The sequence below is a fragment of the Pseudorasbora parva genome, chromosome 4, assembly GCF_024679245.1.
Source record: "Pseudorasbora parva isolate DD20220531a chromosome 4, ASM2467924v1, whole genome shotgun sequence".
Classification (NCBI taxonomy): domain Eukaryota; kingdom Metazoa; phylum Chordata; class Actinopteri; order Cypriniformes; family Gobionidae; genus Pseudorasbora; species Pseudorasbora parva.
Window position 1 is genome coordinate 27,615,184 of NC_090175.1, and position 25,126 is coordinate 27,640,309.

At 41.9% G+C, this 25,126-nt stretch overlaps 1 long non-coding RNA gene across 1 annotated transcript; it reads right to left on the reverse strand.

Moving 5' to 3' along the window:
• Positions 1-22,527: 22,527 nt before the first annotated feature.
• LOC137073996 (uncharacterized) lies at positions 22,528-24,900 on the reverse strand. Its single transcript, XR_010904844.1, has 3 exons — positions 24,819-24,900; positions 23,641-23,692; positions 22,528-22,797 (listed from the first exon to the last, which is right to left on the reverse strand). It is a non-coding gene; the product is annotated as an uncharacterized lncRNA (long non-coding RNA).
• Positions 24,901-25,126: the final 226 nt, after the last annotated feature.

A 25,126-nucleotide genomic window follows, 5' to 3' on the forward strand; every position in this document is an offset into this window, starting at 1 on the left:
AAGAAAATGTCAGAGAATGAGGAAGAGACACACATTAATTATTGTGCAGTCAGCACAGCAATTACAGCGTGTTAAGCATTAGACCAAATTAATGACTTTTAAAGCTGTGCAAAGGAATCAGAAGATCTGGCAAATAACTTACTATGCATGTGTGGGATTGCATGATGATTATGTGACACAAAGTTTTACACATAAACGTGTCATTATTTGATTACAACCAGAGACACACAAAAATGTTTCAAAGTTATAATGTAATACTTTTAAAACACCTTTTTTTAAAGAAATCAATAATTTTATTGAACAAAGATTACATTGATCATAAGTGACAGTAAAGACATTTACAATTGTATTGAATTATTTAATATTTCAGTAATATATTATTGATTTTGCTGTATATTTTTACTGTGTCAAATAAATGCAGCCTTTGTGAGCAAAGGAACTTTTCACCCTACCTTCCCCAAACATTTAAACATGGACTGACAGATGATGGATGGATGGATGGATGGAATCCTAAGTTAAAAGACAAAAACAGAATTTGAACCACATTTGGCAGTTGGCAAGTGTTAATTTTGGAGCCTGATTACAGTTTTCAGACTCCTATCTTAACATGGACAAAGAAAACTGTTTTTTTTTTATCACAAATACACTGACATCTCTGATTTGCAGATACAGTGTTATTTTAACACAAATATAAATATGCAATATAAATATCCCTTTTTGTTGTTGGTCATCATCATCTTTAATTTACCTCGTCGTATACTTGGCATTATTTCCTGCTGCCATTAATGACATATATAGATTACACAATCACAGCAGCACAGAGTCTGGTGAAGAAGGACAGACAGCACTAATAGCATTTGAAAGGCACCACTGAAAGAGAAGAGTAAAGGAGGGTGATTAATATGCTTTCAACTGGGACTCACAAGAAGGGAGAAGGAAGTGGTGGTGAAAAAAAAATCTTATGCAATATGCAAGGAGACAACAACATAACATCAATTCATCATCAATCTCCTGCTAGGACGTACATGTGTATTTATGCTCTTTGATCTGGCCAACTGGGAAGGGAGATTAGAGGAGTGTCTATGCAAGTGGAAAGAGTATCTGTCAGAGGTGTGGGAATTTACAACGCTGAGAGATGTGACAGTCTGATTACTACTAAGTATTGCATATAAAAGATATATGCACACAGAGTGTGCATGTGACTGCAGTTACGCCCACTGAGTTGCAGAAAGTAGGGATGCAGCGAATTTTCAGCCGAAAGACTTTTATCTCCAAAACAATACGGCCGAAATGTTGTGCTGACGCAAACAGAAACCGTGACCTCCACGTGCTTGTCTAAAGCAACATGTCTGAGGATTGCGGTGTGGGCGTTTGATTCATCCCACGATGACGCATCTATAATATGGGTTGAACTTGAAAATTATGCTTTGTTTATTTTTCTGCAGATGGATACACCTACCGGCTCCCCAGTGATACACTACAACACTTTTATTCTATAATAAAAGAAAAACGGGCAAAACGGTCTCTCTTTGTAAACTTTGTTCGATGCATGCGAGTGCTGCCTATGTCCGAATAATATGACCAGTCGTTTCTCGGTCATCACCCGCGTGTGTAGAGCCAGAAGACACAAAAGAAGACTCGCGCGTCCTGTGAAAAGATCTGTATCACTCATCTGAGAGCGAATATTGAGTCCTCTTTCAAGTCTTGTGCTTAAACGGACAAACTCACACAAGAAGTATGTCAACGTGCATTTTGATGAGTATCCTTGCAGACTGTATATGCCTTACTGTCAAGTATCCCATTTTGGCCGGGAAAGTCCCGTATTTTAACATTCTTTCAGGACCCCTCTGCGTCACATTTTAATGCACAGGGTATCCCTTCAGCGTCATTTTTCGACGAGAAAGGTGCTTTATTCATGTCAATGGGAAATCTTTGGTGTCTTACACAGACATGTTGGGCATATTACCATAATTAAATTATATAATGAGTTGTTATTCTGCCATTATGACATGTTGGAATATATTTTTATTTTTATTTATTTTTTATTTATGCTAGTTAGACATGTTTGAACATATAACCCAACCTCACCCCATCCCTAAACCTACCCATTTGTGTATTATATGATATAAAACACAGGATCAGGAGGTTTTGAGGCCAAAAGATTGATTTGTGTTCCCCAAAAGCGATCAGCTTCTCCATCCGCCGAAGATCAGGCAGACATTCAAATTTAAAAAATTGCCGCCGGAAGAAACACTATGTCAGGTTTAATTGTGAAATTGCATTGGCTCTTGTATGTCTCGTGACCAATTGCATCATTACGTCAGCTTTGATTCTAAAATGTCATTGGCTCTCGTGTGTCTCATGACCGATTGTGTCATGCTCAAGAGGCAGGTGTATCATTAGCCTATAGGAATCTAGACGCACCCTAGCGACAGCAAATCTAATCTGCCGCGAGTGTCGTCTAGCAACTCTCAATAAACTTCTGAGCTGTAAAAACCAAACTCTGGTCAGGCCAATCACATTGTCTATAGAGTCGGTCTATATTTTACGAACCAAAATTACAGGTGTGAAACCTCCCTCGGACCACGGTCCGGATCAAACAGATGAAATTTTGTCCGACGAAAAGAGGTAGTCTCGGTCCGGACCAAACTGAACAAAGGTTCGGTTCGCTTTTTGTGTGAAAGCATTTTCTGTATAGTTCAGACTTTCAGACCATTTACAGGAAGTTCGGTGGTAGGATTAGTGAAAAAACAAAGGTTAAACTCACAGGACATGCAGTGATAGAGCGTGCAGCATTTTAAACAGAACCGCTCAGTCAGCTCGCGTGAACAGTGCTCTGCTTGACTATATATATATATATATATATATATATATATATATATATATATATATATATATATATATATCATGTCTGTGAGAAGTAGCCTGCATGCTGAGTTTTGGTTTATTTATGAGACCGCTCCAGTTCATGTGCAATGCAAATGATCGCTCCGTCACGGTTTGTCTGCTATATTATTTATTAAAGCGTATTTATTAAATTCAGGCAAATGATGAAACATTTATTAAAATTAAGATACAATTTATACAAAGCTTTCTACAACTTAATGAAGTGGTCAAAATTATTTCTGACCCAATGTCTTTGACATATATTGCACATCTGTGCACGTTTCATAATCAATATAGCCTAGATGAAATTTAAAAATAACATTATAATATTTAAACATAACTATAAAACAAAATACATTGTTTGGCTAAAAAGCCTATATCTTCTCCTCCTTTCCTGTCGGTGCGATAAAATGTTTGCACAACGAGAACGTTCATTTGGTGAATTTGCCTCGAGTATAGTTGGTGCTGCAGATGGTAATCCCATAATATGAACAGTAATGGCAACGATATGCATCTGTTCATTCATTCTTGTCAAAGTTAGCCGCTGAATTGACAACACACTGACGTTAGACGCACGTCCTCTAACAAACCAATCAATGTTAAGATGCAGCCCACATAGATGATGACGACAGGACGCCAGTGCGTCATGTAAAGTTCTTTAGTGCGCTGACATAACTGCACTGTGTGAAGCAAACCAAAACTAACCAAATTTATACAATGTATCAAAACACGAACTTTGGTTCGGACCTTGGTGCAGACTTTCAGGTGTGAAAACACCCTTAAAGTTCAGCTTTTCTCTGAGAAAACAACAAAGAATGGCACTGAAGTCATTCTTAAAAAGGGAAGAAGTGCTCTGAGTTTTGCCGACCGGATATGGCGAAAGTTTAATCTTCACATGTTTACTAGCTTCAACTGGCTCCGCTTCATTTTGCTCTGGTTGGTTTAAGCGCTATCCAATTGCGTGCAGAGGGAGTTTGAAAGACAGTCGTTTATCCCGCCTCTCGGATTGAGCCCTGTCAATGGTGAGTTTCCAGACCAAATATCTTGATGTGGGTCTGGCTTGTCAGGCTAGTGTATAATTTGAATGAGATATGAATGAGTGTCTTCAGGCACACAGAGCGGTGGATCATCATTTCAGTAATTAAAATATTAAGATTAACTATGTTCTTTACATGAAGAGATCCTGACTTCAGAAGACTTAGAATGCAAGTTAATACTTTTATTTTAATGCTGGAAGAGCCAATATGACGATCTAACATTATTGTATTTATTTATAGCATTCTAAAGCAATTTGTAAGGAACCCTAGAGTCCAAACTTTTGTTTAAACTGAAACTAAGTAAAAACTATTTTACTCGCGTTTCTCAGTTTCCCAATTAAATCCAGTCATGCAGCAGCTCTTCTGCCACTCACTCAAGCTGAGAGGGGTGTTTTCTGGCGGGAAAGTGACATCCATGCATATCCTGATGAATTCCTAATCAATTATTACAAAGCAACTTACAAAAGAAGAACAAATCATTTATTAAAAAGCCAGCAATCATTTTTGCCTATACATTGCCAGGTTTATTAGACAACCAGATTAGGAAACCAGCTAGAGAAAATAATAAATGCAGAGGAAAGTGTGTGTGTGTGTGTGTGTGTGTGTGCGTGTGTTTGTGTGTTTGTGTGTGTGTGTGTCTGTGTGTGTGTGTGTGTGAGTGTACTTATTTATATTATGTAACCTGAATAAGTATGTTACCTTTAATAGGGCAGGTGACGTGAAGACACCAGTGAGTAAATGTCTAATTTTAACTATAGGAGTTAAATCTAATAGGAGACACATTAGTATCTGAAGTGCCTTGAAACGCACCACATTATTCAATGTGTTGACGTAATTTCCCCTTAAAAGGCTTCAGCTGTTAGCAGCTCCTCCCCTTTTTTGAAACAGCCAATAGCGTTTTGTTAATATACAGTTTGACTAGAGCGCAAGAGCGGACCTTTCTCTGTTTGGTTAAGCCGTTTCCTCATGTTCATCATCATAATCTCCATATCGCTTTGAAATGCAGCATTCTGTGCAGAATTCAAATGGGTCAGTGCGTGAAACTAACGTGAAAACAGACTTCATTCACCTCAAATGAAAGCATATTTACACTGAATCGTTTCCTATCACATATATAGTGTGCTATGTGCCTTTCACCATGCAGAAATTAGTAAATGTGTGACCAACTTACCGATTTCAGCTGCAGCTTCAGCAGTGTAGGGGGCGGGCTTTAGATTCTAGAGAGTATTTTGATTGGACAGAAGATTTGACAAGAAAGTGAAGTCTGCGATGATGTCATCAAAATCTAAGATTTGTTTTAATGGAACTGAGAGACTGTTTTGATTGCTTATATCTCCTAAATGCAAATGTTGTCAAAGTTTTGGAACATACCAGCTTATTCATAACTTTAAGGCTAACACAGTCATACTAAAAGCTAAAAAAGTTTTAGGATTATTCCTGTGCTGATGACCTGTTGATCTAAAAGCTCTGAGTGCAACACTGCGTTGGCTTCAGCTACCAGATCGTGTGTGTATATTCTGATACTTTCAACAATTCAATGTGAGCAAATGTGTCTTTTATATCCATAGGAGTTTAATCTAATAGAAGACACGCTAGTATTAAATGCACACCAACGTGTTGTTTTAGGATTATTCCTGTGCTGATGACCTGTTGATCTGAACGTGCTGTGTGCGGGCAACAACACTGTGTTGGCTTCAGCTACTTAATGATCATTTAGGTGTATACTGAGTAACCGCGTGCACAGAGGTTTATAGAATGGACTGCATTACAACCCACTTCTGCCTTCTGTGAGACTGTTGTGTCTCAGTCAACAAAGTGAACCAAAGCGTGTTGTTGAGGAGGTATGTGGGTATTTTATAAGTTTATCAGTGTGCAATGTGTTTTTTTGAAAAATGTGAAATGGTTTTAATTACAGGTTTGTAATCCTCCCTGTTTATCTAGCAGCCACTGTTTTCATTTTCCACTAATATATTTGAGATTTATTTTGATCATGTTGCGTTATTTATTTTTATTGGGTATTTGTTATTTTTGTTTTTTATTTATTTATTTTTTTGTTAAAGGTAGGGCATGTAAGAATTGGTTAAAACATATTTTTATCCATATTTGGTTAAACTTTCTTTATATATACATCATTAAAAAAGTACTCTGAAAAAGAAAGTATAAAAATTGAGTGTCTGTAGACCTCTCACGACTGTTTTAAAGACAGCTCATTATTTCCATTCACTCCACCTGCTCCCTTCTGGGCTCTTTCCAAAGCCACGTCCCCAAAACACATGAATGCGCTACACCAACCACTCAGCTGGAAGACGAGCATTATTTACCTGAGACGAGCGGAGAAGAAGTAGCGGAGTGCATGTAGTGACATCATCATTCAAATGCCACACTGCACGCGCAAGCAGTCCGTTGACAGCATAGATACGTATACATATAGTTGACAGGGCAGAAGCACTGCATATGGAGAGCGAGAGCCGCGCGCCCGACGCCCGTCCGTTGTGCATTCTGGCAGCATTTGTCTCGCTGATCACTCGCAGCTGAACCGTGTATTGCAAATACAGACTATAAAATCGTCCATTCTGTCACATTTTCCGGTGTTCTCCTCCGAGATGTGCTTTGATTTATGACGGGCAGCATATATCTGCTCCAAATGCCCTATTCCCAAACACACATGGATATATAATGTGCTGAATACGTTGTTCACTTGATAAATGTAACATTAAAGTTAAGATATGCTTAGTTTAATCATTTAAACAAGCCTTGGAAGTTTGGACAAAATCTTCTGGCAGTGATGTATTTTATTATTTATTTCACAGCACTGGGTGTTATGTGGTGATTGGCAGCCATGGTAGCGAGAGCGAGTGACAGTCGCACAAGCCAAACTTTATTCGTCCTAGACGAAAATAATGAACAGAGTTTATTGCAGATTAAAAAGTCTAGAGTCACTCGATTTGTATACTCTCTTTTTCAGAGTACTTACATTTTAATTATGTATTGACATATAAAAAAAGTTTACACAAATTTGGACAAAAGTGTTATAGATCATTCTTACCTACCCTACCTTTAAGGTTTCTTGTTTCATTTACTGGTCTACAAATTTATGGGAGGTCTTATATTCTATGTTTGTTTTTGTTTTTTTCATGAAAGATTGTTGTTGTTGTTGTTTTTTTTGCTTGTTTTTTTAGATTGGTGTGTTTTCTCCCATGTGGTTTGTTGTCTATGATTACAGTTTGAGTTATTTTTGAGTGTTATAATCGTCATGGTTTCTTTTGTAATCTGAGCAACGTAACTTTTTTACTTTACTTGAACACTAAATTTATTATTGGTTTTGATATTTGTTTTGCTCAATCTTAATTTGTGGTGAGGAGCATTTTTTTTCTTTTTTTTTCTTTTCTTTTTTTTGTATGGTTTGCTGTGTTTTCTTTTTGTTGTGTTTTTTTTTTATTTTATTATTATTTGTTTGAGAAACGTACTGTGAACCCAGGTTATTTAAATAGCCTGAGTGTATGCGTGGGCGTGTGTGTGTGTTTGTCTTTTCAATCAGACAAAGTATTTAATGTGTGTGTTTGTGGTGTGTGTGGTTGAGTCTTTTGTCTGGGGTAGTTAAGAACTTGTGGAAGATTGTGTCTTTAGCTGCTTCTTAAAAGATTTGATGTACTTAGCAGTTCAGGTGGAGGTTGGCAGCTCATTCCACTATGGAGGAAAAAAGAGGGTGAAAAGTTTTGGAGAGTGACTGTGATAATGTTCGTTGTATGCTCAGGAAGGAAAAAGACAGGGGTCGGCTTTGGCTGGTCGGCTTTCTTTAGTCTTTCAATAATCAAACACAACAAATGCTCAGTGGCGTGACTCTCTTTCCTCGATGTGGATCGCTCCTTTTCAATGCTTCTCAGGTTCTCTCCAGTAGTCAGCCACGAAGTCCCAGTCCAACTCTCTCTCTCAACTTTCTCCCGGCCGTGGCTTAAATTAGGGGTGGGCGATATCTCGATATTTTAAATCAGAAACAGGTGTTCGTCATCTGTGCTTGACCTACTTACCTGCCGCTCCGCTCTGTGCTCTCTCTCCCGCTGCAGACCTCGCAGAACCACGCCCCCTCCACCACAGTGGCTTTTTGTCATGTTGTGAAGGAGCAACAAGCTGTTGTTTATTAGTGACCTGAGCTGGCGTGAGGGAGCATCCATGGTTTTACTTAATTTTGATGTAACGTTGCACCCATACATATCTACTAACTCTCATTAGAGTGTTAGATTAGTAGATTGGGTTAGAATAGGTTGACGTACTGTAGTTGCAAAGTTATTTGTAGTCAGTAGAATGTCTGTGTCTAGAATGTCTGGGGGACTCTTCATTCATAATATTACGCAGACAGTCTACTAATATTCTAATGAGAGTTAGTTGATATAGTTGCAAAGTTATTTATAGTCAACAGAATGTTCAAAAGAGACCATCAAAATACATTGTTACTACATACATTTGTTGTATATTGAGTTGAGGTAGAGAAGAGCTATTCCACCGCTAGTCCAAGCCAGAAGGAGTTAAAACTTTCAATTTAAAATCTGCGCATAACTGGAAGTGTAATCAGATAAAGACTGTCAAATCACACCCAGTCTTTGTCTTAGTGAAGTTTAGATGTGCTGACCCATTCTAGATCATCTGCAAAGGGCTTATTCATGCTGGTGGGAAGGCCTGCCTTTAGAGTGTTTTGCAGTAGTCTAGTCTTGAATTTAACTTGCTGCGTATTCTGACAGGAAGTATCTGAATTTTTATAATGTTGTAGAGTGCAAACCTGCACAACTGGGTGGTTTTTGAGAAATGCTCAGTTGGTCATCAAACACTAACCCCAGGTTCCTGTTATATTGTAAGCCCGACCAAATCGTCCTAGTGGAGGCTGGTGAAGGCAGGTGAAGGTCGCTGCACGTTCTATGTTTTCAGTTGGGCATAAAGGATTTTGTTCCAATTCTTCTTAATCTGACTCCATTTAATCATAATTTAGAATTTAGGTTAGAATGCACATTTAATGGTCCCCATTAGGTGGCCTTAAGTACTATGTACTTACATCAAAAAATAAATACAATGTACTTACTGTGTTCAAATTGTATTGCAAAAAAACTTTACTGATATTGAGGTGGGATACGGGTAGAGTTAGGGACAGGTGTGGTGGTGTGGGTCAGTTTAAGGGTAGGGTTAGGTGTAAGGTAAGAGCCAACTGTGTAATTTCAAATGTAATTACAGAAATTAATTACAGACGTAATTACATACAGATGTTTTTTTTAAATGTAAGTAAAATGTAAAAACATGTTTGTACACAATAAGTGCAATGTATCAAATGATTAATTACAATGTTAGTACATAGTAGTTAAGGCCACCTAATATAAAGTGGGTCCATTCCATTTAACCCTTTGTTGAAATTATGTCCGTTCGTAACCTAAATGATTCCAGACCAAGTCAGAATCAATCAAAGTGTAACAATTTATTAACAGTCAGGTAAATGTATAATGCCAATTACATAATCAATCCAAAGGTAATCCATCAAATACTTTGAAGTAAAGAATGAAATGGATACCTGACTTATTAAGATTAATGCTGCATGGGTTAAAACTTCCAACATTACGGGCTGACCTGAATACAGCATCGAGCCCTGAGCTCTTTGCAACATTTCCTTAATACCCAGAACCATTTGAAACTCGTTCAAATGTAAACAGGAGTTCACAATAGGAATTTGCATTAATCAAGTCCTATAGACTTGTATGAAAGAGAGGCCAAATGGCTGAAAGCCACACCCACCATACACCAAGGAAAGATATCTTTAAACTCTTAAAACATGTATGATGTTCTAGTTTACTTCTGTGGAGTTGAGATATTTGTACCAGTCGCACCAGTTGTACCGAGACATTTCAAATGATATCAAACACATATAATACTGTATTGTGAGGATTGACATTGTAGCGAAGAGATTTCTGGTGCATTTCAGGTAAAGTTTGGGGGAGCAGGAGTTTGGGGGAAGTTTCATGTGAAAGGAAACGCATGTTAATTAGAGTCATTTGTAGATGGTTCACTCAGTGTGATGTTGTCTCGGACAGAGACGCTAACTGTATGAATGAGTTCAGATGCTAATTTCCTTTGTTTTCTCAGAGCGATTCGACATTTCGGCATCTACTAGGTTTTTCCAGCCTTACAATATCCTGTTTGCTGCTATTGTTGTGGACTGCAGTTGCACAGTGATGTTGTGGTCAGCTGATGGGTTTGCAGGGATTACAAGGAGCTCTGTCTTTACAAGGTTAAGCTGCATATGACGCTTCTTCATCCAGGTTACATCCAGAGATATTTGAAAGGCAGGCAGCGATATGAGCTGAGACAGTGTGGTCATCAGGTTTAAATGAAAGCTGCATTTCATCTGTGTAGTAGTGATCGGATAAGCCATGTGCCTTTATGACCATCTCCAGTGAATTTGTGTAAATGGAGAAAAGAAGAGGAGCAAGCACAGAACCTTGAGGCAACCCAGTGGTTAGCTTACTTTGATTAGATTACTTTGTGGTTGCTCTTGCTAGCAGAAGAATTTCAGTAATGGACAGTGAGGAGTTCTCCATGGAATGTCCGCTTTTGAAGCCAGATTTTGGTTGCCGTCAAGTAGGATGTTCTGTGAAAGAAAAGCAGAGAGCTGATTGAACAGAGCTCTTTATAGCATTTTAGACAGAAAAGTCAGAAGAGAGACTGGTCTGTAATTTTCAATTGTTGTGGGGTTTCGTTTTTAATTTTTTAGAAGTGGAGTTACCTTCTTAAAAGCGGTTGGAAATTGTCCAGTAGTGAGAGATATGTTGATGATGTAAGTGAGAGCGGGTATCAGTGTTGGTGAGATTTCTTGTAGTAGGTGGAAGTGGACTGGGTCTAAGGGACAGGGTCTAAGGGCAGGGGCTAAGGCACAGGGTCTAAGGGACAGGTTGTTGGGCAGCTGGCACAGAGATTTTTGAATAACTCTTTCTCTGAAATGGGAAAGAAGGAAAATAATACTGGAATGTGTGTGAATGGAGTTGGGTGAGTGGTGTAGGGAAATCGTCTCAGGTTACGTATGTAACCCTAGTTCCCTGAGGGAACGAGACGCTGCGTCGAAACGCTGTGAGAACGCCTCTGCGTTAATGCGTCGTGAAGCGCCTGTAGAACCATTCCATCGGAAAAAAGATCGATCGTCGGCGTGATGACGTCATCGACCGGAAGCTATAAAGCGTCCGTGAAAACAAACAGGAACTAACTTCTGATAAAGCCTGAAGTAAGTGATCACGGACACGCCGGGAGTATGGCAAAGCGACGCAGCGTCTCGTTCCCTCAGGGAACTAGGGTTACATACGTAACCTGAGACGTTCCCTTTCGGGGAACTCGAGCTGCGTCGAAACGCTGTGAGAACGCTTATACCCACATCGCCATAGGACCAAGTGTCTCGTATGTGTGAAGCCGAAGCGCACACGTTTACGAGAGTACCTGTGCCCCAACAGTAGATGCCAGGTCTAGTTCGTAGAACCTGACGAAAGTTAATGGAGACGACCAACCGGCCGCGTTACAGATGTCATGGAGGGATGCCCCCGACAACAGTGCTTTAGAAGCAGCCATACCCCTGGTAGAATGCGCCCGGACAGCCAGTGGAGACGGCTGCCCGGCCGCCTCATAAGCAAGTGAGATGGCCTCGACCACCCACTTGCTCATTCTCTGCTTGGATACTGGGGCCCCTTTCTTAGGGGGCCCGAAACAGACAAACAGCTGATCAGTTTTCCTCCACAGGGCAGCTCTGTGGACATAAGTATCTAGTGCTCTCACAGGGCACAGCAGATTTAATCTTTCCTGGTCTGACGTCGTGAAAGGAGGAGGACAGAACGCCTGAAGAGTAATGGGGCCCCGTGGGCTCGTAGGAACCTTGGGGACATAACCCGGCCTGGGATGTAGAAAGGCTTTCACCATCCCCGGCGCAAACTCTAGACATGAGGGCCCTACAGACAGGGACTGAATATCTCCTATTCTTTTGAGAGATGAAATAGCCAAAAGGAATATAGTCTTGAGGGTGAGGAACTTATCCGAAACCTCCTCCAAGGGTTCAAATGGAGGCTCGGACAAGCCTCGCAAAACAATGGCTAAGTCCCATGCTGGGACCCTCGAGTGCATAACAGGCCTCAACCTTAAAGTGCCACGGAGGAAACGTGTAATCAGAGGGTGTCTTCCCAAAGACACTCCACCCAAAGGGACGTGGAAGGCACCCAAGGCCGCCACGTACACCTTTATTGTGGAGGGGGTCAACCCTGCCGAGAACCTTGCCTGCAGAAACTCCAGCACTGTACCAACCGGGCAGTTAACTGGGTCCCACTGGCGTTCTCTGCACCATGCTGAGAAAAGTTTCCATTTCAGAGCGTACAGTTTCCTCGTGGACGGAGCTCTGGAGTGAAGGATGGTCTCTATGACCTCGGCCGAGAGACCTTCCTCTATGAGCCTAGCCCCCTCAGAGGCCAGGCCCACAGTTTCCACATCTCCGGGCGTGGGTGCAGGAATCTCCCGCCCGCCTGAGAGAGTAGATCCCTCCTGGTCGGAATCTCCATCGGAGAGCCTTCCAGGAGAGATATCAGGTCCGAAAACCATACTCGGGTCAGCCAGTACGGAGCCACTAGAAGTACCTGGGCCCCGTCCCGGCGTACCCTCTCCAGAACTCCTGGAAGCAGGACAATCGGGGGGAAGGCGTACAGGGGTAGCCTCGGCCACTCCTGTACCATGGCATCCAACCCCAGCGGGGCTGGATGGGTCAGAGAAAACCACTGCGGGCAGTGGGAATTCTCCGCCGAAGCAAATAGGTCTATTTCCGCTTTCCCATAAACCTTCCACAGGAGCTCCACCACCTCTGGGTGGAGTCTCCATTCCCCGGGCCTCGGCCCCTGCCTCGACAGGCTGTCTGCTTCCTGATTCAGGACCCCGGGGATATATACTGCCCTGATTGACAGCAATTTCCCCTGGGCCCACAGGAGGATCCGATGTGCCAATTTGTCCAACGGACGGGACCTCAGACCCCCCTGGTGATTTATGTAGGCGACCACCGATGTGTTGTCTGACCTGACTAACACATGGTGGCCCCTGAGGTCGGGCAGGAACTGTTTCAGTGCAAGAAACACTGCGAGCATCTCTAGCCGATTTATGTGCAAGTGCCGCTGATGTTCCTGCCATAGACCCTGGGACGAGCGACCACTCATGGTCGCCCCCCAGCCCGTGAGAGATGCGTCTGTCGTTAGCGTTACGCGACGAACATGAGCCCCCAACACGGGACCCTGAGATAAAAACCCCGGGTTTTTCCACATGACCAGAGCACGTAGGCATCGCTGCGTGACTTTGATCGTGCGGAGCGGATTTCCCCTCGGGGAGAATCCTTTTGTTTTGAGCCACCACTGCAGTGGCCTCATGTACAGTAGGCCAAAAGGTATCACGTTGGACGCTGCTGCCATGAGACCTAACAGTTTCTGGAACTGTTTCACAGTGACGGCCCGGCCTAGCTTCTGTTCTTTGACTGCTGCCAGGATCGATGTTATGCGTGTTGGCGATAATTGCGCCCGCATAATTACCGAATCCCAGTTCACACCTAGAAAAGTGGTTCTCTGAGCCGGAGAAAGCACACTCTTCTTGGGGTTCAGCCTCAACCCCAGCTTCGACATATGGGCGAGAACAGCATCTCGATGCTGAACCGCCATCTGCTCTGTATTCGCTAGAATCAGCCAGTCGTCGATATAGTTCAGTATGCGGATGCCCTGCAGACGCAACAGCGCCAGAGCTGCATCCACACACTTGGTGAACGTGCGGGGTGACAGTGCTAGACCGAAGGGAAGTACCCGATATTGGTATGCCTCTCCCCCAAAGGCAAACCTCAGGAACTTCCTGTGATGTGGAAGGATGGAGACATGAAAATACGCATCTTTGAGGTCTATGGTGACAAACCAATCCTCCGACTTGATCTGCGATACAATCTGTCTGAGTGTAAGCATCTTGAATTTGAGCTTGGCCACCGAGCGATTTAATAGTCGCAGATCTAATATCGGGCGTAAGCCCCCATCCTTCTTCGGCACGATGAAGTAACGGCTGTAAAAGCCAGACTCCCTGCTGGGAGGGGGAACCCTTTCTATAGCCCCTTTTTGCAGGAGTGTCTCTACTTCCTGTGCCATTACCAGAGCCTGCTCTGGGCCCACCTCTGTAGGTAGGACACCGCTGAAAGGAGGTGGCCGACTTTTGAATTGAATGGCGTACCCCTTTTCTATTATCTGCAGGACCCAATGAGATATATTTGATAGACGTTTCCACTCATCTAGAAAATCTACTAAGGGAACCAGCCTCTCGAGGCTGGCCTCTGGTGTACTTTGAGCAACAAGCACAGTGCCCTGAAGCGGCGGACCGGCAGGGAACGACTGACTTGACTGCTCGGGGGCCCCCCGAAGGGGGCGCGGACCACCCTCGGGTGGCCCGCGGAGACCGACTGCGCCCCGGCATTGCGGCGGGGTTGGCAGCGTGGCCCCCAGAGGGTGCCGCAGGGAAACGGGTACCGTTGGCAGGGGTAAACACCGTTTCCCTACGGGGGGAACCACCCTCAGCGTCCTGACGCTTCTGGCGTCAGGAACGCTTCGACGAGGCCTTCTTGGCGATCAGGACTGTCCTCAGATCAGTCCTGCCCCTCGAAGGCCTCGCCTGAGAGCGCCGCCCCTCGTCCCCACGCTGAGGGGGAGTTCGGGTGGCGACGCTCTGCTTCTGCTGCGCCCTGTGAGCGGAGCTTGTACTCGGCTTGGGCTACCTGGTGTCAGCGGCAACCCCAGGGACCTGGACCCGGAGAGGGAGAAACTGCTTTAGCGCCGCAGCTTGTTTCTTTGACTCCTGGAACCTCTCGTTGACAGTGTGTACTGCGTCACCGAAGAGGCCGCCAGGAGACAGCGGCGCATCAAGCAGGAAGCTTTTCTCCCTCTCCTTGATTTCAGTGGGGTTGAGCCACAGATGCCTCTCCGTAGCCACCAAGGCTGCCATAGAGCGGCCCACACATCTGGCCGTCTCCTTGGTGGCCCGGAGAGCAAGATCAGCTGATGTTCTTAGCTCATTGATGACATCACCCCCCACTTCATCACGTCCATCTAGGTCCCTAAGCAGGTCAGCCTGATAAGCCTGCATTATTGCCATTGTATGCAGGCATGCAGCAGCCTGACCTGCCGCCGAGTACGCTTTGCCCACCAGTGCCGACGTTGTTTTTAATGGTCTGGTGGGCAAAGTCGGGGCCTTCAGGGACGATGCCGAGGAAGGCGAGAGATGGCTCGCAAGCGTCTCTTCTACCTTTGGCATCGCCCCATAACCGTAGTGCTTCAGCCCCATGATGTTACTATAGACCGAAGTCTGAGGGCTGAACACACGGTATGACGCCGGTCTCCTCCATGATTTTGCCACCTCGGTGTGCAAATCATGGAAGAATGGCAGGCCCCGTCGCTGAGGTTCTGAAGCGCAAGCGGGCAGGAATCTTTCATCTAATTTACTAGATCTTTTTCTTCCTGCCTCTGATCTCTCAATGGGCCAGTCGATATTTAATCTGGCCACAGCTCGCGTCAAAACCTCAACGAGCTCCTCACTCGCAGGGAACTGAAGTGGCGAATCTTCAGTCACGATGCTCTCAACGTCCACATCCTCGGAGCTGGATAGTTGGAGCACCGGCGACTCTCTCGGGGGGGAAGAAACCGCAATGCGTGCTTCCAAGCCCCGAGAAGAGCCGCTGGATGGAGCAGGTGAGGGCAGAGATAAGGCAGCGCCCGTCTCAAACCCCTCTGCAACATCCAATTGTGAACCCCACGACTGCAGCCTCCGCTCTGCCTGGGCAGCAGCGGGACCAGAGCCGCGGGGAACACGAGCCGAGGCACCCTCCTCGAAGAGTGCCCGGCGGGAGCGCAGCGTTCTCAGCGGTAGTCTCTCACAGTGCTCGCAAGCAGCCCCCTCGAGGGCTGCCTGGGCATGCTGCGCTCCCAAGCAGGCAACACACAGAGAGTGTGTATCCCCACCCGTGATGTAGCGAGGGCAGGGATGAACACACCTCTTCAACTGACTGCTTTCACTCGCCATATTTCTATCTATTTTATTTTCTCTTTTTTTGTAAATAGGAATATTTAACAAAAGGGTGGAAAATCTCTTTCAATAGACAGACAAAAACACCAAATAGACAGACAGGTTCACACAGATCGCTTGCTGAAGGCTCAGAAGCTAGTTCCTGTTTGTTTTCACGGACGCTTTATAGCTTCCGGTCGATGACGTCATCACGCCGACGATCGATCTTTTTTCCGATGGAATGGTTCTACAGGCGCTTCACGACGCATTAACGCAGAGGCGTTCTCACAGCGTTTCGACGCAGCTCGAGTTCCCCGAAAGGGAATTATGTTTAATTAACAAAGTTTGGGAGGAGCATGTTCAAATGATTTATCCAATCATGATGTCATTTTAACCAGCTGTCAGAAATCAGTAATCAAACATGTCTACCAAACAGCTCAAGTGGAAGATCACATAAATACCCAGTCAACTCAACAATTTTCACTAGCAGTTCACCCTGTCTACTCACGCTGTCAACATGGCTCCACATGTTGCTCAGAGCAATTCTACAATGCTAAAACATCTTTCCTTACAAATTCCTAAGCTACCTAAAATCACCTTTTTTTAGCCACTTCCATCTGCATTATTTTAAACCAATGGCTCCTCAACATAATGATGATGATTTCCTCATTGCCCAGGATTCTCTATAGCATCCCACCAATGCAAGGAGCACCCAGACTCAACAAGACACCGCAATCGAACCTACAGCAACACAGAGCAGCAGTCTGCCCCGCCATGCCACCTCCCATACACCGAAACGCTTAGGCTTGCCCTCGCCTACACTATCAAGACATCCACCACCATATCCAGCATTCTCCTACACCTCAGCACAACCCACAATTCCTGCAATAGAAAAATAAGAAAAGCACTAATCAGTGCTGACGTAATTTTTTTAGGAGGTTGAATAAAGAAGAATAAAACTGTACAACCTGTACGTGTCATACGTGTCAGCTTTTCCATCTCAAAAATTCACTCCACCTTCCAAAGCCGCAAACAGGGCAGGTAATCACAAGGACCCGAACTCACGTTCCCATAAAACACCCTCTACCTCCCTCACAGGAATGATTCTTCCACAAGTGTCAGGCCACAGTAGCAGGCCTTGGGCTGCACCCCAGATTCCGCTGCTGCTCCCAATTCTTCTCTCTACTCCGCTAAGCTACAGACCGCAGCTTTCTACAGTGCTGCACCCCACGTTACAATGCCAGCTTCTATTTACACAGACCACTTAGTGTGAGTATGCCTGTGCCAGCAGTGCAGGCTCCAAAAGCGGCCACTTGACTGAGACTGACCTGCTCTTGGTTACTGAAGCACTGAGAAAACTGGCAAAAATCTGATAAACTTCCAAATCCTCAGTACTCTTGCTGGATCTGTCTGCTGCTTTTGACACAGTTAATGACCAGATCCCCCTGTCAACTCTTAAGAAGATGGGCATCTCAGAAACTGCTGTCCAGTGGTTCAAGTCAGGTAGGTCCTACAGGGTGTCAAGGAGGTGAAGTGACTAAGTCACATCATCTAGCTACTGGAGTTCCCCAGGGCTCAGTGCTTGGACCACTTCTCTTCTCAATCTACATGTCATCATTACGTTCTGTCATTCAGAAACATGGCTTCTCCTAAATACTGTTAATACACCTAATACACTAAACTAGTGATCGACCGATATTGATTTTTTTTTTTTGTAAACCGATAGCGATTATTTGCTTGTTTATGTGCTGATAACCGATATATAGAACCAATATTTATTTATTTATTTATTTATTTATTTATTTATTTATTTATTTATTTATTTATTTATTTATTTATTTATTTATTGTGTTATTGTGTTATTTATTGTTATTTATTGTGTTATTTATGTTGTTTTTTTTTACAATTACAGCAACAGCACTAAACTTAGCTTTTTAAACACTGTAAGTTTTGCACTTTCACTCCCTTACATACAAAACAAAAGACACTTACATCAATAAATTGTCTGAAAAATGTGAATAAAAAAAAATAAAATACAGTGCAAAGTCCTTTCAACAATAATGCTGTTTCACCTATTTATTTATAAATACAGCCATATTAACAACAGGCAAAATACATTTATACAGGTCCTTATAGCATATGTGATAAAAGTTCATTATTTTCCATAGTGTAATGATACAAATTTTACTTTCATATATTTTAGATTCATTGCACACCAACTGCAATATTTCAGGTCTTTTATTGTTTTAAAACTGATGATTTTGGTATATAGCTCATGGAAACCCAAAATCTCAGAAAATTAGCATATCATGAAAAGATTCTCTAAACGAGCTATTAACCTAATCATCTGAATCATCTAATTAACTCTAAACACCTGCAAAAGATTCCTGAGGCTTTTAAAAACTCCCAGCCTGGTTCATTTCTCAAAACCGCAATCATGGGTAAGACTGCCGACCTGACTGCTGCCCAGAAGGCCATCATTGACACCCTCAAGCGAGAAGGTAAGACACAGAAAGAAATTTCTGAGCGAATAGGCTGTTCCCAGAGTGCTGTATCAAGGCACCTCAGTGGGAAGTCTGTGGGAAGGAAAAAGTCTGGCAAAAAACGCTGCACAACGAGAAGAGGTGACAGGACCCTAAAGAAGATTGTGGAGAAGGACTGATTTCAGACCTTGGGGGACCTGCGGAAGCAGTGGACTGAGTCTGGAGTAGAAACATCCAGAGCCACCGTGCACAGGCGTGTGCAGGAAATGGGCTACAGGTGCCGCATTCCCCAGGTCAAGCCACTTTGGGCTACAGAGAAGCAGCACTGGACTGTTGCTCAGTGGTCCAAAGTACTTTTTTCGGATGGAAGCAAATTTTGCATGTCATTCGGAAATCAAGGTGCCAGAGTCTGGAGGAAGACTGGAGAAGGAAATGCCAAAATGCCTGAAGTCCAGTGTCAAGTACCTACAGTCAGTGATGGTCTGGGGTGTCATGTCAGCTGCTGGTGTTGGTCCACTGTGTTTTATCAAGGGCAGGGTCAATGCAGCAAGCTATCAGTAGATTTTGGAGCACTCCATGCTTCCATCTGCTGAAAAGCTTTATGGAGATGAAGATTTCGTTTTTCAGCATGACCTGGCACCTGCTCACAGTGCCAAAACCACTGGTAAATGGTTTACTGGCCATGGTATTACTATGCTCAATTGGTCTGCCAACTCTCCTGACCTGAACCCCATAGAGAATCTGTGGGATATTGTGAAGAGAAAGTTGAGAGACGCAAGACCCAACACTCTGGATGAGTTTAAGGCCGCTATCGAAGCATCCTGGGCCTCCATTACACCTCATCACATTATGGAAAATAATGAACTTTATCACAATATGATAATTTTTTGAGAAGGACCTGTAAAGTCTAATGTTTTCAAATTGAGAACATAAATAAATGAGAGTTGAGTCTATCAACTCCCCAAAATGGGCATAAATATAAGCATTCATTTTAAACTGCAGTTTTAAAAGGTTTATGTGTTTAATAGACTAAAGTGTGAATATTCTCTGGAATATGCAAACATTGTAATAGCTATGATGTATTCGCGGGTTTGTTTATTTTTCTTACAGAGTCAATCTCATCTAGTACGGTATCAAAATTAATGTTTGTGTCAGTCAATGAAATGCTGATGACAGAGCGCTGTTTTCATCTCTGCGTTTAACTTGCATGTCTCGCGGAGAGAGGCCAAATAATTCATTTTCACAGAGCTGTAATTAATTAGATGTTTATTATATAAATGTTATATAGCAGACGTTAATATAATTTAAGGAGTTTTAAACGAGTCGGTCTTGTTTACATACGCTGGAGCAACAACCCGGTGAGTGAACGGCTGAACGTGACTGAGCATAAACAGAGAGAGAAATAAATTTGGCGCTTTTAGGTTCAACATGCTCTCATTCATTGCCTAATAATTAATTTTCACGGAGATGTAATTAATAAGATGTTTATTATATAAATGTTAGATAGCAGATGTTAATATAATTTAAGGAGTTAACAAGTCAGTCTTGTTTACATACGGTAGCCTACACTGAAAAAAATGATTCATTGGACCAACCTAAAAAAATTACTGTAATTTGTTACAGCTAAATTTATTAGTTTTTCCTCAAGCTATATTTTTAATTTGGTTGAAACTTAACAATTTAATTTAATATTAATCAAAATAGTTCTTCTGCCCAAGATAAAATAATTACATTCACACAAAGTCAAAATATTGTTTATTATAGAGGCCATGAATCATTTTTCTTACTTTGGTACAACTTAAATTTGTATTTTGGAAAAACTTGCTTTTTATTATAATAACAAAGTATAATTTTTAGTTTGGTCTAAACTAAATAAAATGCTGTAATTTTGTTACAAGCATTTTTTTTTTAATTAGCTCAAATTAAATTTCTGATTCTGTACAAACTATATTTTTGAATAATACCTTAATCATATTTTCTTTAGCCACAAGAAAACATTTTACTATAATATTTTTGCTTTGTTACAACTTAACTTTTACCATGAAAAAAGCTAAACTTGCTTAAATATAAAAGAAACATTTACATTTAAAATAAAACAAAAACATTGTCAGAAAATAGTTGACTTACTGTAAATGAAGACAGGAATATTCTCTCAAAAGACCCAAATGTTTATTGTGATAGTTTTTTTATAAGATACATCACTGTTGTCAAATTGTGCTGCCAGTAAGGCAAGCTGGTATGCATTTTACACATCGACACTTGGGGAATAAAGTAAATGGTCTTTTCCAGACCTTTTTTTAAACCTTATGTAAACTTCCACTAAATGCAACCACGTTAATGCAAAACTGTTTCGTACACCTCTCCTTTAAAACTCTCCGTTAGTTATGTCAATAACTCCTCACCCTAATGTTGCTCCACACCCGTAAGAACTCTGTTCATCTTCACACAGTTTAAGATATTTTATATTTAGTCAGAGAGCTTTCTGTCTCTTCATTGAAAACGTATGCACAGTATACTGTCCCTTTCCAGAAGGACCAGAAAGATAATAAAAACATCATCTAAGTAGTTAGTAAGAATCTCTTGAAGCATCAAAAATACATTTTGGTCCCAAAATACTACGATTTTATTCAGCATTATCAATGGCGTCTAGACATTGCTGAATAAAGTCATAGTTTTTGTTATTTTGGGACCAAAATGCACTTTCAATGCTTCAAGAGATTCTAACTAACCCACAGATTTCACATATGGACTACTTTGATTATGTTGTTATTACCTTTCTGGTCCTTCTGGAAAGGGACAGTATACCGCATATACATGTTCAATGGAGGAACAGAAAGTTCTTGGACTAAATATAAAATATCAAACTTTTTCTGAAGATAAACAGAGGTCTTATGGGTGTGGAACGACATTAGACAGAGTCATTAATGACATCATTTTCATTTTTGGGTGAACTAACCCTTTAAGACTTGGTGCACGTGTTATGAGCTCCTACAACTTTTGACCTCCTAACTGAACTCCTTTCCACAAATTGTCATAGTGTCAATCATAGTGCAAACTATAAGTACAACCGTAATCAAAGTACTCAATATGCAAAGTGCAAATAGAGATAAAAATTTTCTTCAAGCATGATACAGAGCTAAGAGATGCATCTTAACTACATCTGATTGAGCAGACAATAGGCGTTTCTCAATGTCAAGGAAGGATCCTCGGAAGCCAGAATTCTAAGGATGCTACGTCATCGACATCCGACGAAGGACTGTTCCAATGTCGAGGATCCTCGGAATTCAACCAAGGACTGAGTCCTTCGTTCGAAAAAAATGTCATATACAGGAAAGGATGCATATGAGTAGCCTTTGCGCACTTCGCGTTCTCAAATCACCCACAATCCTATGCGCGCAGCTTTGCTATCAGACGTTCCCGGAGTCGGACTCGGAGCGTGAACGGGGCAAATATGCTTGTATCGGGGTTTGTAGATGGGAACGAAGGCGGCGGGAACCGGCAAACGTTCAACAACTTTATAATAGACCCCTCACGGGCGACTGCCCGCACACACATAATAAAACATAAACAAACCATAACAAAGTCCAGGCCTAGTCCTTCCACGCTCCTCCAATTATACTCCCGTCACTGCCGTGAGCCGAGACCGGTGTGGCGGCGATCAGCTGCCGCTCATTATCACTCCACCGGCCCTCTCTCACGGACCCTCACCTCGCTGCTTGCCACAATGCTTTTATTTACGTTACCAAACATTTGTTATAACTGTAGTAAATATAAGTAAAGTTTAACGTTTAAATACTGGTACAAAATACTACTGTATTGATATTTAAAAAATACAAATAACGTTATTGATGGCCAACGGACCTTTTCACTGACGTAATGACGTGCACTTGCTAGCCTGTTCCATTTACGTGTTCTCCGAATGCTAAAGAGGAGCCTCGCCTAGCCTCTGAAGGAAGTGACTTAGAAGGATCCGTCCTTCCAAGGAAGCATCCTTGACATTGAGAAACGCCTACTATATCATCACAGACAGTGAGTGATTACTTGGCTACAATCATGAGTTATTGGGATGACCTTGATAGTTGCCAAATCCTCAAGTTCCACAGTAGATGTCAAGTTCACTAGCGCATCTCCAAAGTCTCTGTCTTGGTATTGCAGTCCTAAATTGCCATTCAACCCTCACACTTTCCGGACTTCATCCATAGGATACTCCATTGACTCTGGAATGCCATGAGGGAGAATTAGCTTCCTGGTGTCATCGGGATTCAGAATAACCCGCGACTTGGCTGGCCTTTTGACTGCCAGGTCTGCCCATCCAAAAGGATCTTGTTGAAACAAGAAAAGAAACAATAGTATTAACTGTAGTACAAAATTGGGCATAACAACTTACATTAAATTCATATTCAAAAATTAATTAATTAACAATATATTTTGACAATTCTGGCAAAAAAGAAGAAATTTCAGTCAATATCATTTAGAAAATTTTGAATTCCCCAAAAATGAGTGTGATGTTTATCTGCTGACTGCCAGGGTGTCCGAGATGTAGGTGTGTAGAACACAAATTAAGATTTTTAACACATTGCTCGTATAATGCATGTCAACGGGGTGTATTTCTATGAGAGTAAAAAACACATAGACATAGGGATCCATATTAAACCCTGTGGCTCGTGGAGACACATTGATGTCTTAAGACACGAAACGATCAGTTTATGCGAGAAACACAACAGTATTTATATAAAAAAAATTTAATGCGCCATCACTGCCTGCAAGTGAGATCAAATTACACGATATCTCATTGGGATACAAGCGCTCAAGTGATTTCTTGCGAGTATCTCTACACCATATTTTAGGACATTTGAAGCTTCATGAAATAACTTTGCGTTTTTTTTATTTATTTATACTGCCTGGTAAAAGAAACCACATTAAATTGGGTAACTTCTAGATTAGTTTTGATTTGGGGTTATTTTCTCAAAAAATGTAATAAATATATCAAATAAATTAAATACTGACATGAAGTGAACCTTCCATTGTATTTTTATACTATTATGTAGTGTATAATATTAGCAAGGATACCTCTGTGGTAATTTCAAAGCTATTCTCTAGTGTAAGTCATTCCTATTTAAAAATACATGAAAATAATGTTCACAGTTGTATTCTTTGGGACTCACCAAATTCAGCAAGAAGGCCAAAATTGCAAGATTTCCAGGAAACAAAATCAACCTGTAAAACAAAAGAAAAGTTGAAATGTCACAATTTAGTTTGTTGTTGTTGGGGCAGTTAAAGCACTATCCAAAATAATCACTAGACTGTCATTATTAATTAGACCTTAGACATACTGGTGATATTGTACTATACTGCATTATGCTGACAGGTGAAACAATGGAATATGAATTCTTAAATCAGAACACATTTTCTATTCCAGTGCATTTCATTAATGCAAAACGCAGCACGAGTCAGTTCATTCATCACAAGAGCAAAGAGCTATTCATCATAAGTGCCCGTCATTCACACAGAACATGCAGGAGTACTATTTTAATAGTATTTTGCAGCTTAATATTCACATACACAGTAACGATAGGAAGTGACTGAACGCAGCGGGTAACTTTGCCGGATATACTCGAATCGGTACCACAGAAATGCTGGTATCGTAACATTTTTTACATTTCAGTACCAAATTGGGACTAAAGTACCGGTACGTGTGACATCCCTGTGCTTAACTTTCATAGGAATGAATTTGAAAAGTTGAAACACTCACGAGTCACTTTGCTCCGTCCGCACCACTCCGTTATGAATACCCGAGCCGAGTGCTCTGTGAATGCGATCGATCCCATCCCCCATGCACGGAGATATCAAAACGGAGTGCCGTGGGGGCAGGGCGCAAATCTAAAGTTCATTTAAATGTAGAATACCTAATAGAATAATTATTTTCCGGAGTTATTACACGGGGGCTCAATCGAACATTAGCTAATTCGGACATTGGCCTTTTCATATATTGTTCCTGCAGGCTGCAAGGTGCTTAAATTAACTTAACGTTAGTTGACGGTTGCAGTGCATGTGAGAAAAGAGGTATAACTTAACTTAACGTTAATTTATCCAAGCACTTTGACTAACTTTGTTAGAGACAAACAAGCCTCATCACAATACACCATCATTAAATTTACATTACATCACAGTGAAATAATAAAAAGTTAACTGAATTTGTCAAACAGAGGCTTGGCTGCACAAAACCTGCACAAACACAGTTGTATGTAAAGTAATAGCCCAGTCGCCATCCTGCCACTAACCATAAATATGAATGAAAAACACTTATTCACGTAAAAAAAATAATACAATATCGAATGCTTACCGAGTCTAGGAGATTTCCTGGGCCACAGACCGGAGTCTTGATGTCTTCGAAGCAAAGCGAGCAATGGCGGATTGAAAAACTCTCTAGCTGGCCGAGCAAGGAGTTCGTTGATGTGACGTCATGGGGTCACGTGACATTAAAAACTCAGGTTTGAGTTAAAAATGCTATTTAACTCAAACTGTTGCTTTTAATTTTGTCTAGGGTGTTCGTTATTTGCTTTAAGGAAACCTGAACAAAACAGGTTTAAACCAGAAATCATGATTTTCACTTAGTCCAATGTAAAAATGTACTTTAAATAAATGACACAG